Source organism: Lepeophtheirus salmonis, chromosome 1 (assembly GCF_016086655.4).
Source record: "Lepeophtheirus salmonis chromosome 1, UVic_Lsal_1.4, whole genome shotgun sequence".
Classification (NCBI taxonomy): domain Eukaryota; kingdom Metazoa; phylum Arthropoda; class Copepoda; order Siphonostomatoida; family Caligidae; genus Lepeophtheirus; species Lepeophtheirus salmonis.
This window is the reverse complement of record NC_052131.2, coordinates 6,055,346-6,067,338: the sequence shown is the minus strand read 5'-3', so window position 1 is coordinate 6,067,338 and position 11,993 is coordinate 6,055,346.

The window sequence follows — 11,993 nt, the reverse complement described above, 5'->3', positions numbered from 1 at the left end:
CTAGATAATTATATAGTTCAAATAAATATTAATAAATAGTTTCAAATAGTATCGTTATTTTATTAGTTTTAAACATATTTTAAATCCTTTTATCCTCGGAGTGATTTAAAATTTTGAGTCTACAAAACCTCGACACTCATAATGATATTAAGTTTACTAAGTATTAAAATTAAGACGTTTTTGAGCGTGATTCTAATCGTAATTGTCTAAAATTACGATTTGCTCCTGAATGTTAATAAAAACGCCCGATTCAAATACAAAAGACGACCCATGGAACCAATGTTATTATAATAAGAGTTAGTCAGCAATGTTTTCAGTTTTATCTAAAAATTACTAGCATAACGGGTGACGTCATACCCAAGATAACTACATATAGAAAATAATTTGAAAAATATAAATATAGCGTTAACAAATAAGGATTCAATGCGACACACAAATTTAAATTACTACCTTTTTTACTTTTTAAGTATAACATTTACCCAATCAAATGCGCCCAATGACATCACCAGTGAACGCCCTGTAGATCAGCATGAATCACCACCAAAGAAGTTTTTTTCTAAAGTGTACGGTTGGTAAATTTGTCATTTGGCAAAATGGCTTTCGACAATGTGTCCTAAAACCAAATCAATTAAAGGTTCCTAACTACTAATAGCTAATTTTTTTGGATATCCCACAAATTTGAGTACGAAGCATATAACTGACTCAAATGTGTAAATGGAAGTTCAAGCTCTACATATGTCTATATTAAGTCAAAAAAATATATTGTGATTTTCCCTATTCTTGAGTTACTTCAAAATTGTTTTCATGTTGCTGTACCGTATATATATTTTATTTATGAGTGTTTTTGAATTAAAATCTTCCCAAAAAAAAAAAAAAAATTGCCTTTATCTAATCTTTATTTGCTATTTAGCACATAGGAATAGATAGATAATAACTCATAAAGTATATAAAATTCTACTACAAAATAAAATTTTCTAAATAAATGATTAGAAATAATACTTTTTACGTACATATATGAATTGAATATGAAGTGAATAAAATTGCATTTTTCTCGACTAAAACATTTGAAGGCAGAACATAAAAGATTATAATAGGTAAATGGAAGGTTGTGCCCCGTTCAGGTTCAGCAGTTCTACTGGTCCGGTTCTTCCATTTCAACAGTTTAGGTCTCGGTCCTTTTTTATACAGGCTCAGTTTGGTAACAGACACTCAAAAGAAGGGCGTTACTACATAGAAAGTTCAGGCCCAGAAAAATTTTATTAGATACAAACATGGCCGCAGCTACCTTAAACACAGAGTACGTAGTGTCCCAAATTCCAATCAGGGACAAGCCTGAAAACTAAGGTTTCTTAAGACAATGGTTTTGAAAGTGGGGGCCAAGAAGGGAGGCAGAGGGAGGGGCGAAGGCAGATGGAGAATTAGGATTGGTTTCAGTCTACACACACATAGAACACATGTCTTGTATAAAGGGGCCTCGTCTAAAAATTTAGGGGGCCTTGGCATAGTAAAGTTTGAGAAACCCTGGCTTAAGAAATATTATAGTTATCATATTATAGGGACCTGACAAGCTTAGTAGCAGACCTGGATCCATGATCGACTCCCGCCCTACCCTCTTTTAATTACACTTTCGGTGCTTAAAACCACTTTTTCAGATCCATATGAAGCCCGTAGCTATTTGGAACTCAGATACAATTATATAACCCTGGCCATGTATAAAAAAATCATTGAATAACGCTACAATTGCACAATCCACAAAAAAACTCAGGAAATTGACTTATTGATGCTAATTTATCTTTATAGTACATATATATATATTGTATTTTCTTTATATACTCTATACAAGAACAAAAGTACAAGAACCAAGACCGATAAGCAATATGTTGCTGTCTTGGTTCGAGTTTGTCGGTTCCAGTTTTAGCAGTCCAAAAACTGGAACTGCTAGACTGATAGAGGCACTACCTCGGGTAAATGTGATATCAGATAAAATTCTTAAATTTCCTTATTGCTAATTATTTATTAGGAACTAGCAGAGAGTGTCCGTGTTGCAGGGATGAATAGAAGGGAATTGCAATAAAGAATAAATGTAGAAGAAAAGAGAGAAATAGGGATATAGAAAGAGACAGAGGGGAGAAACAGAGAGAAGAAAATAGATATAGAAAGAGAGAAGGGAAATGAGTTTTTATTTCTGTCAAAAACAGCCTCTCAATGACTTCAGAGACCCAAGAAATATCATTGGAACATGCTTGGTTATTTTATACATTTGTTCAAAAAAGTCCAGGGAATTGTTAAAGAAACCACAAATGTCAACTTTAATGATTAAAATTTATTTTGTCGTCTACAATATAATCTCCATTGGATGGAATACACATATACCAACGTTTTTTCCAGTTCTCGGAATATTTTTTAAAGGGACTTTTTGGGATAGCCTTTAGATACTTAGACGTGTTTTATGTATTCAATGGACACAAAACGGGCTCCACGGGTTGGCAATTTAAGTATGGGGAACAAAAAAAATGTTACAGTGAGCTAAATCAGGTGAATATGATGGTTGATCGATGGTATTTATTGCATGTTTGGCTTTGAATTGTTTTTAAAAAAATATATTATTTTGCGTCTCATACCCAAATTTTACGTCAGAATGGTACGAACCGACTTGTGAGAGATGTTAAAGGAGATGTTATCTCCCTTAACGATTTTTCAACACAATTTCCTTTACTTCGTCAATGTTCTGTTCAGTGGTTCTGGATGAAGGTCGTCCAGAACGCAGCGTCTTCGACGATCTCACATGCCTCCATGAACGATTTGTACAACTCATTTCACGGGTTTTTGAAAAAACTGATTCACCAAAAGCTTTTTCTCATATTTTCAACGCGTTAGCACATGAAATTTCGTTTGCAATACAAAATTTAGGGGAAACTCTGTGTTCAATAATTTTGTTCATTGTAAAAATCGTGGAGTTCTAGTGAGTTAGACTGACTTATCCAGCTGTTGCAAGTAAACTGGTTCACAGATAGCTCTCGAACTGGGCTTCATAATGAAAAACAAGTGATGCCGACCTAGAAAAAAAAAAAGTTTTTAAATTCCTTCAGCGAGGGTAATTTAAATTAACAATTCCGGGTACTTTTTTGACAGAATGTACGTCTACTTGCTAAATTTCCGACTGATCTGTTCTACCGTTTTGGATTCCATGTGGAATAATACTGAAAAACAGACTTATAAATATATATAAGAATTATCTCGCAAAGTACATAGGTAACACTAAACAAATCTTAAACAAATTTGTGGTATGAGTTAAGATACCCAAGGATGTTAGCTATAGTTTAGAACATTATTTGATTTATGAAGCTTATATTGGCCCCAATATGGCTCCTGTGAACCACATCTGTCAAATATTTTCTTGCAACGATACATTTTGGCAACTTTAAGAGCAATTTGTGACACACCCAAAGGGTAAAAAAAGCATTTGTTCATAGAATCTGACAATAATTATTATTTGTCCAAGAATACAAATGTAATCCATACTTAATTTTTGTAAATATCCTTCTAGTTTGCTTCTGTGTTGAGAGGCCACGTAGTTTGCAATTCATGTCATTTGACTTTATGCTTCTTCAGTAAAGTATAAAATTGTGCAAAAAAAAGGGAGACAAGATTCTTAAAAAAAAAATGTTATTTTTTTTACTCCTGTCGATTCTTGCTGTTTTTTTTATTATTAAAGACACACAAATATGAATATATAATAAATATATATTTAAAAAAAAAAAAAAAACTAGGACAAAGAACTCATCGAAGACCAGACACTCCTTCTTCAGGGAGTGGCTCATTCAAGCCCTTTTTTAGTAAGAAGAAAAAAGACGGTGTGTTATGAATTGAAGTCTTGTTTTTTATTCTTCCTCCCTGGAAAATGCATCATTATTCTCTAACTGCTTTCACTCACAAAAGAACCTTTTACAAATTGCGAAAACGAAGAAGCAATTCTTATGTTGTTTGAGTGTTTACCACGTGCTTCCTAGGGATGGGCTCTTCTCCTCTTATCGACCCTTTTATATTACCAGTTTCTATGAGTTGGACTGAAAATATACATGGAGAGGTGACAAAGTATTATATTAATTCGTCAAAGTCTATGTTGTTCGTAGATATAGTGAAAAATGCAGTCACAAATAAAGAAAACTTTTTATTAACCTTCTCTTATGAACATACGCTATGGATTTATATATATATACTAAATAAAGTCACCTTTTCCCCGGAAATATTATTTTATTAAACCATGTAAAGGCATGCTTTTATAAATTCATGAAAAACAATAAGAATCAAACCTTTATTGGACACATTTTGATATTTTGACAAAAGAAGTCTATTTTTTTTTAGAAGAAGTAATCTTTTTTTTTCATTTATAAGGTTAAAATCAGGGATGGACAACTTCCATGATAAAGAAAGCCATTTTTTTTTCAGCACTATCATTGAAAGGCCGCATGCCCATTTTTTTAAATCATTATAAATTATTATTGATCTATTTGCGGGCTGCACTGAGTGAGGACGAGTGATGTGTGCGGCCCCCGAGCCGCCAGTTGTCTAAATTATGAATATGTGAATTTGATTAGATTTGGCGCGTCCTAATACAATAGCCTATCAAAAAGGGGGACACTCCACAGTGTGTGTGGGGGGGAGTGATACAACTTTACAGGGGAGGCCATTTTTAAATTTTGGGATCCCTACCCTACAGATAAACTATGAATTATTAAAAAAAATTAAACTCTTTATTAGGTTAATTTTACGCTTAACCATTAAGCATACTTTAAGCTTTTTTTGATGCCATGTATTAATTGTGAGATATAGCTAACTAAAGATGTCTAGTAAAAAACCCTCAGAACTTTTTACTTAACCTAAAATTCATCTCTGTCTCTTCCTTTTATACGAAGTTATTTGGAATGATAAACGCTGCTCCTCAGAGACGAGAAACTTCCATCGCTATTCTCTAAAATTAGCCTCCTCCATTATCTCAAATGTGGATGACTGAATAACATAAATTCTGGTTCTCACTTCTCGGCCTTTTGACTACTTGATCAATCTGTAGAAATAGTATAACTTAAATAATTATTGAAAATAGCCAAAAAAATAATAGTTCTTATTTGGAAATACAAATAGAGCAATGCGCCCAAAACAGTTCGTTTAATTGGTTCGTGAAAATACTCTTTGGTTTTAGTTCTACAAACTAAGCCACCCTATAGAACAGTTTTTGCTAAATGACGTCATCAGAGATTTCAAACAATATCTTTACAAATTTATGAATGGATACGAAATTAAGAATCATTGCAAACTATTCACGTACATGAAAGAGTCCTTAAGTTTGACATCAATTGGTAAACTAAGATACTTCACTGTCACATAAGTAAAACTGATACTTTTTGGAGGACTTGAAGTAGGACAGAACTAATTTTAAGTCACATATTAAGGACCGACCGATACAATCATAATTAAAATTCTATTTTTGCAAATACCTATGAATGGCGAATGCATATATTTTGTCAGCTGTTTCTCCCTTTCTAATAGTTTATTTATGGGAATCGATTAGCCGAAGGGAGTGGTGTAAGAACGCCTAGTATGCATCAAATGAAGAATGCCTCAATCTTTTCTCCTAATATAATATTCACACCATGTGATCTTTGTTGACTCTTGTAATCTTTCCTGTAGGAAAAAGAGGAATAAAAAATACCATAATTTGTTGATATTTGCTCAATTCTTGCCAATTGTGGAAACAGACCAAACTTATATCTAAAAATGAGCACTCCAAACTCTTGGAGGGTAACTATAATTTTTCATTGTTGATTCATTAGTTTAAATTTTGCTTAGAAAATAAAATTTATTTAATTTTCATGTTATTACTAAACCCCTCAGTAATCATAGGTCTAAAGGGCACATTTAACATTGAATGATTCTTAAGAATACTTTTTTCTTCTTCAAATGAGGCTCTTTTTCATATCACGCGTAAATATATTAAAAAAAAATAAGATTAATAACTTTTTGATTTTGAATAAATTTACAATACGTACTTATTCGTATAGTTGTTGTTTGAGACGGCAATCACTTTTTGATTTATAGCTCAACCCCTCTATCTAGTCTCGATTTTTTTGTGTTTTGGGTATAGAATAAACCCCCCCTCCCCCCGAAAATGGGCATCTCCTCTTAGCCTAACCAGGTTCACGATGTGGGTACAATTAAAGAAAACACACACACAAGTTCTATTATACTCATATATATATATAGATTAGACGTAGAAATGGTAACTTCTTGTAGAATTTGGTTATACAAGTTACAACTTGTACAAAACACATATAAACTCCCACTGAATCAACAAATCACTCAACCTATCTAACTTTTAAGAAATAAAATTAAAAAAAAGCAAATTATCGATAGACTATTGTATATGTGGTCTGTCAACACAAATGAGAGCTAGAATGATTTTTCTTTATATTGACTGTGGATTTCATTTGTATTCTTCGACAAATTATATTCATTAACGCTTTGGTTGCGTCACAAATTGCACTTAAAGGAGCCAAAGTGGATCGTCCCAATAAAATAGTGAGAAACTAGTTAATTTAATATTTTGAATGGGACCAATATAAGTCTCTTAAATTAAAGAAAGGTTCTAAGCCATAGCTACAATTCTGAAGGATCTTAACTCATCCCACAAAGTTGAATAATATGCCAGTTATTGACTTAGACCTGTCAATAAAATATTGTGCTGCACTGAGTAGTCCATTAAAATATAAACACTTTATATTTTAAACTTTATCAAGACATAATTTATTAATTAACAATATAATTTCATCAAAATTAACTTATTAATTAATGTAGCAGCCCTTCGCGGCAATGATGGCTTACAAGAGGCAGAGGAAGACCAAGTTCTGAGGCCCTAGGTATATAGATGATGGATACTGCAGGCTTTCCTCGAAATGCACTCAAAAGGTGTAGTCAAGGGGCTTTGCTTCAGGGGGGTAGATGGGCCAAAAGTGTCAAAAAAGATCTCAAAACTACTCAAAGATATATGCGCAATATTTCAACAATAAAAATGGAAATAAAATCATATTCAATAATAATATGTGTTTCGTTATCATCATCAGCCATGTTTACATTTGATGTGATTACGTAACCTTTTTCCAGAGCACATTTGGGTCAGAAACAATATCCTTCAATAACAAGTATGTACAATATACATACATACTTTAAAAAAATAAAAATAAAATTTGTTATATAACATTAACGACAGGTAAGATTCAAGTTGAATACAACGAAATACATCTACATACGTATGTATGTAAATGTAGTTGTTATAAAAAAACATACATATTAAAATAACAAGATATATTGAAGGTCACAACTTACTTTATTCATGGTCTTTTCATCATTCAAAAAAGCAGGCGACTCCGCAGGTTTATTTTTTATTAAATTTCAAATATTAAATTTTTTAATCCACAGCTGTCGACAAAAAATAATTTTTCGTGGAAAAAAATTCAAAAATAAAAATTTTACATTTCAAAATCCACAGTAGTTCATAAAAGAATGTCAAAAATTTAATTTTGGAAAAACATTTCAGAAATCCATAATTATTCAGAGAAAATTATTTTTTTTGGAATTTTTAATTATACAAAAAAAGAATTCAAATATTAAATTTTTGTGAAAAAATTTCAAAAATTTAATATTATATTTTTTGGTAAAAATTTCAGAAATTAAATATTTATTTTTTCGGAAAAAATTTCAAAAATTAAATTTAAAGAAAAAAGTTCGAATATTACATTTTTGAAAAAAAAATCAAATTTTAAAATATTTAAAATTCAAAGCCGTTCAGAAAAAAAATTAAATTTAAAATTTTTGGGAAAAAATTTCAAAATCCAATACTGTTTTGAAAAAAAAAATCAAAATTTACAGTTGTGTTCAAATCAGGTACAAAAACAGTCTGATTAGACTGCGTTACCTGGTTCTAGGGTTCTCACTCTACAACAGCTATAACAAGTTTAGCTTATTCTATCATTCTACCCCGTCTGATAACTTTCTGTCTTTTTAACCCCTATGATTTCATTACCCAAGCATTTTTTTAAAATTATTACACTACATTGCAACTTGTTTCTCTGATGTCAGGGACGTCCCCATGGGATGGGCGGAGGGGTTGTAGCCCCCTCGAAATATTTAATATTTGAAATCTATTTTTGAACTTTTTTCGGACTAATTTAATATTTTAAATTTTTTTATCTTAGCAAATTGTGTAAAATCGCATTACATAAATATTTTAAATAAAATCCAAGCTTGACACACCTCTCACCCCTTATTGGATGATCACGAATAGGACGTGCACAGAGCTCAGTTACTTTGTTTTGTCTTTGAGAAGTACGTCCTCAAGATCGTCTACAAACCACCTGCCGTTCATGGGACACCTTGGCTTCAACGGATATCTTCTCGTTCTAAACGAGGTGCAGCCTGCTTGAGCGACATCAGGAGGCCCAAAGAACTTACTGGACTAGTGTATCTTAAGAACCTGAAGAAGCCCTGCTTCACCTTTAACACGTAGTAATTGTACAACCGGATCTGATGTGGAGGCCCTGCGGACCACTCCAAGTCATTGAGTTGTTCACTGATGGTGATCTGTTGCTTCACTAAGAAGTTCATGATGCGATTCCTGGTGCCATATCTGTTGTTTCCATTCTCGAAAGGCTTCCCATCAGTGAGCTTCTTGGGGTATGATAAGACTTCATTTCATGATGATTTAATTTTATATATAGTTTCCTCCTCTTTTCTCTCATCAGAAGTGCAATGATTTATAAAGAAGTCAGTTCGAACTCATTAGAAAAACGTATAACATTCGTTTTTGATATTTAAAAAAATAATATTAAGATTGAATTGAATGCGCTCATTTAGACTAATGAATGGAAACATGGATTAAAAATGACTTCAAGTGGGGGGGAGGGAGACTCATTTTAAACCTCAAATTATATCTAAAAGATACGTTTATACTACAATATATGTATGAGGACGTAATTTCCCAGAGCGAATCTTTTCAGGGCTAAGCTTCATGGTGTGTAACATCCTAGAACCACACACACATATGGTAAATTTTACCTGCCTTAGGAAGGGATACGATTCTATTGGATGCAAGTGTTTCTTGTATACACATCGGGCCATCAAAGAACTCTGGTAAACAGACATTCCCTTCTTGGGGCTTGAGAAACAATGTAAAATAATTATAACTCGCCTGAAAAACACAAAGGATCAAAGTTATATCTCTGACTTAATTGGGTTTTCTGGAAATACTCTCTATAATCTTGTATATTATAATCTTGGCTCAGTGCATGAGTGTTTTGTTGCTATTGAGAAAGATCCAGAAAAACCATTTGATAATTGTTTTATAAACTTCAAATAACATAACAATATATGTATCTGCATAAAAAAGGTTGTTTAGATGAGAAGTCTATCTTTTATTTTTGTCAAAAAATGGACAAATCGAAATTAGGGAAGAAAATTGCAAAACAACTGTTTAAGAATAATGGAGAATAATGTTTTCTAAAAAATAACGTTTAACTGGTTCAATTTTGCAAATTTTGCCCGAAATTATATATACTAAAATGTTCTGAAAATTGAAAAGATATGGAAGGAATGATAGAGTTGCATTTTTTTTTTTACAAAATTTACGTTTGATAACGAAAAAGAGAAACACTATGAAAATAATTGAAAAAATTATTCAGAAAATGACAGATATTTCAGTTAAACATCAATTTTTATGAAATGTAAATTCATATGCAAACGAATTTCCAACTTTATTTTATCAACGAATCCTATTTTCAATTGGAAATCCATTTTTTTACACCTGAAAAAAAAAAAAACTGAAAGTACAATTTTCACCAATTTCTTTTTTTGCCCATAACTTTTTTGATTTTGAGTAAATTTAGGAAATGTTCTTATTCGCATAGTTATTTTTTGAGACACCAATCACTTTTTGCTTTTTAAATCATCACCCTAACTCGTCTCCTTGTGCTCCAAAAAAACAGTTTTTGCTGATTGTACGTAAAAAAAATAGCAAACTTTGTCGAAAAGGTAAAAGTAGTTGTCATTCAAAGAAAACATTTTTTTTTAAAGTGAAGATAATTTCACTTTTCATCATAAGGTATTTAAAAATAAGTTTAAAAAAAAAAAAAAAAAAAAGGTCAAAATTTAGTTTTACCCTCCCAAAGAAAAATCCTAGCAAAAGCTATGTCATAGGGGAAAAAATGAATGAGAACTCACACAAATATATGTATTAATTTTGTTGAAATTCTATTGTTAATTAATAAATTATATCTTTTTGAAGTTTAAAATTCAAAGTGTTCATACAGATCTTAATGATGGACCACTCTGTATTAGGATGGCGGAATGAGTGCATTCGGCCTGTAAAAGTTAACTCCTCTTAATTGTACAATTTACTAATGCAATGAATAACTTGTAAAAAAATTTTTAGAAGTTAATTATGTATAACTGACGTTTTCCCTAAAAGCCGTTTTCAAAAAATATCGTTTTAAATCAAACAGAATAACAGCTTCGTGTAGATGCGATCCCAAAACAAATAAATTTTATCCTTTTTCTTTAAAAACGTTAGGCGACATTCGTTTGAGGCCTGATTTTATGTACAAGCTCCTTTTCAGCGGCATATTTATATAATATATATCACAAGGTGAATAATTCTTTGAGTGTGATGACGTTCCAATACTTTGATTAAGGGGCTTCGTGGAGTAAGATCTTGAGCCAAGGAGACCTCTTTCTCCCATCATACTCTTTGTCAATGTTAAAAACGTGAATCTATTATTCTTGATAATTTTATAATGACGTCATTCATCTTGTAATGTATATTATATGATAATGTCCATGTAATTAACCTCACTGAACAGAATCTAAACCAAATAAATCCCTCTCAAATAAATGTCCCTAATAAGGCACTCACTGGAAATAATGTACATTTGTAATGAACAAATATATAATAAGTCTTTTAAAAATGCTTTTTAATAATAATTAGATGCATATTTCGTTTGATAATGATAAGGATTATTAAGAATAAGTATATCACAATAATCTTATAGGAATTAAGGAAATATGGATTCATCGTAAGATGTAAAACCTCATTACGGGATAATGGATTAAATATAAAGTATTGACTTTTATTTAATATATCCTAGGATTTTTTTAAAAATTAGACCTAGTACTATGTAGAGATGCATTTTCTATTTCAATTTTCTTGTTGGTTTGTTTCGAAGAGTATTATTTGAAGTAAAAAAAGACAGAAAATATGAGAGATGCAGTAGTTCCAAATTTTCCTAACGTCGCGTTAGGTCCAATTTTAACGCCACATCTTTACGAAAACGGAAGATTATTATCCGTAAATATAAGGAATAATGGCTAAAGATTTAGAAATTGCTGAGATTCCAGTGAGCTTAAAAGAATAAAAAGTGTACTTTGGTCAAATACAAAATATTTGAGTTCTTTTGAACCTTCAGCAGAGAGGTGGTATAACTTTCATCTCTGTTAGAAGATATTTAAATTAGTATAAGAATTACCATATTTTTATGACATTGATGTTTACATTTACTCGGATTCCAACAATTTTCACTTGTATAATAATAGAAAATATATTCGCAAATATGAAAGCAGGTCTGTGTTCGCAGGGGAGTGGGGATGGAGTGGCTATCGTTACATAAAATGATCGTTTGATCTAGAAAATTTAAAAAAAAAACAGTTCGGTCTGTCTTTTTTAACAAATAAAGTTATTAGTTCAAATTTTGTCTCCCTTAAACAATTTTACTCTTAATTTTTATCCCCGATTTGACACTCATATATAAACGTTTGTCAACAATGCCATGAAAATTGCAAGTCACGGCCCATCCCCTCCAAAATAAAATTCTGAAAGTTTTACTGAACAAATTAATTATTATTTTGAAGTACTTTAATATAATATTAGTTTTGTAGAAGGTGCTATAAAT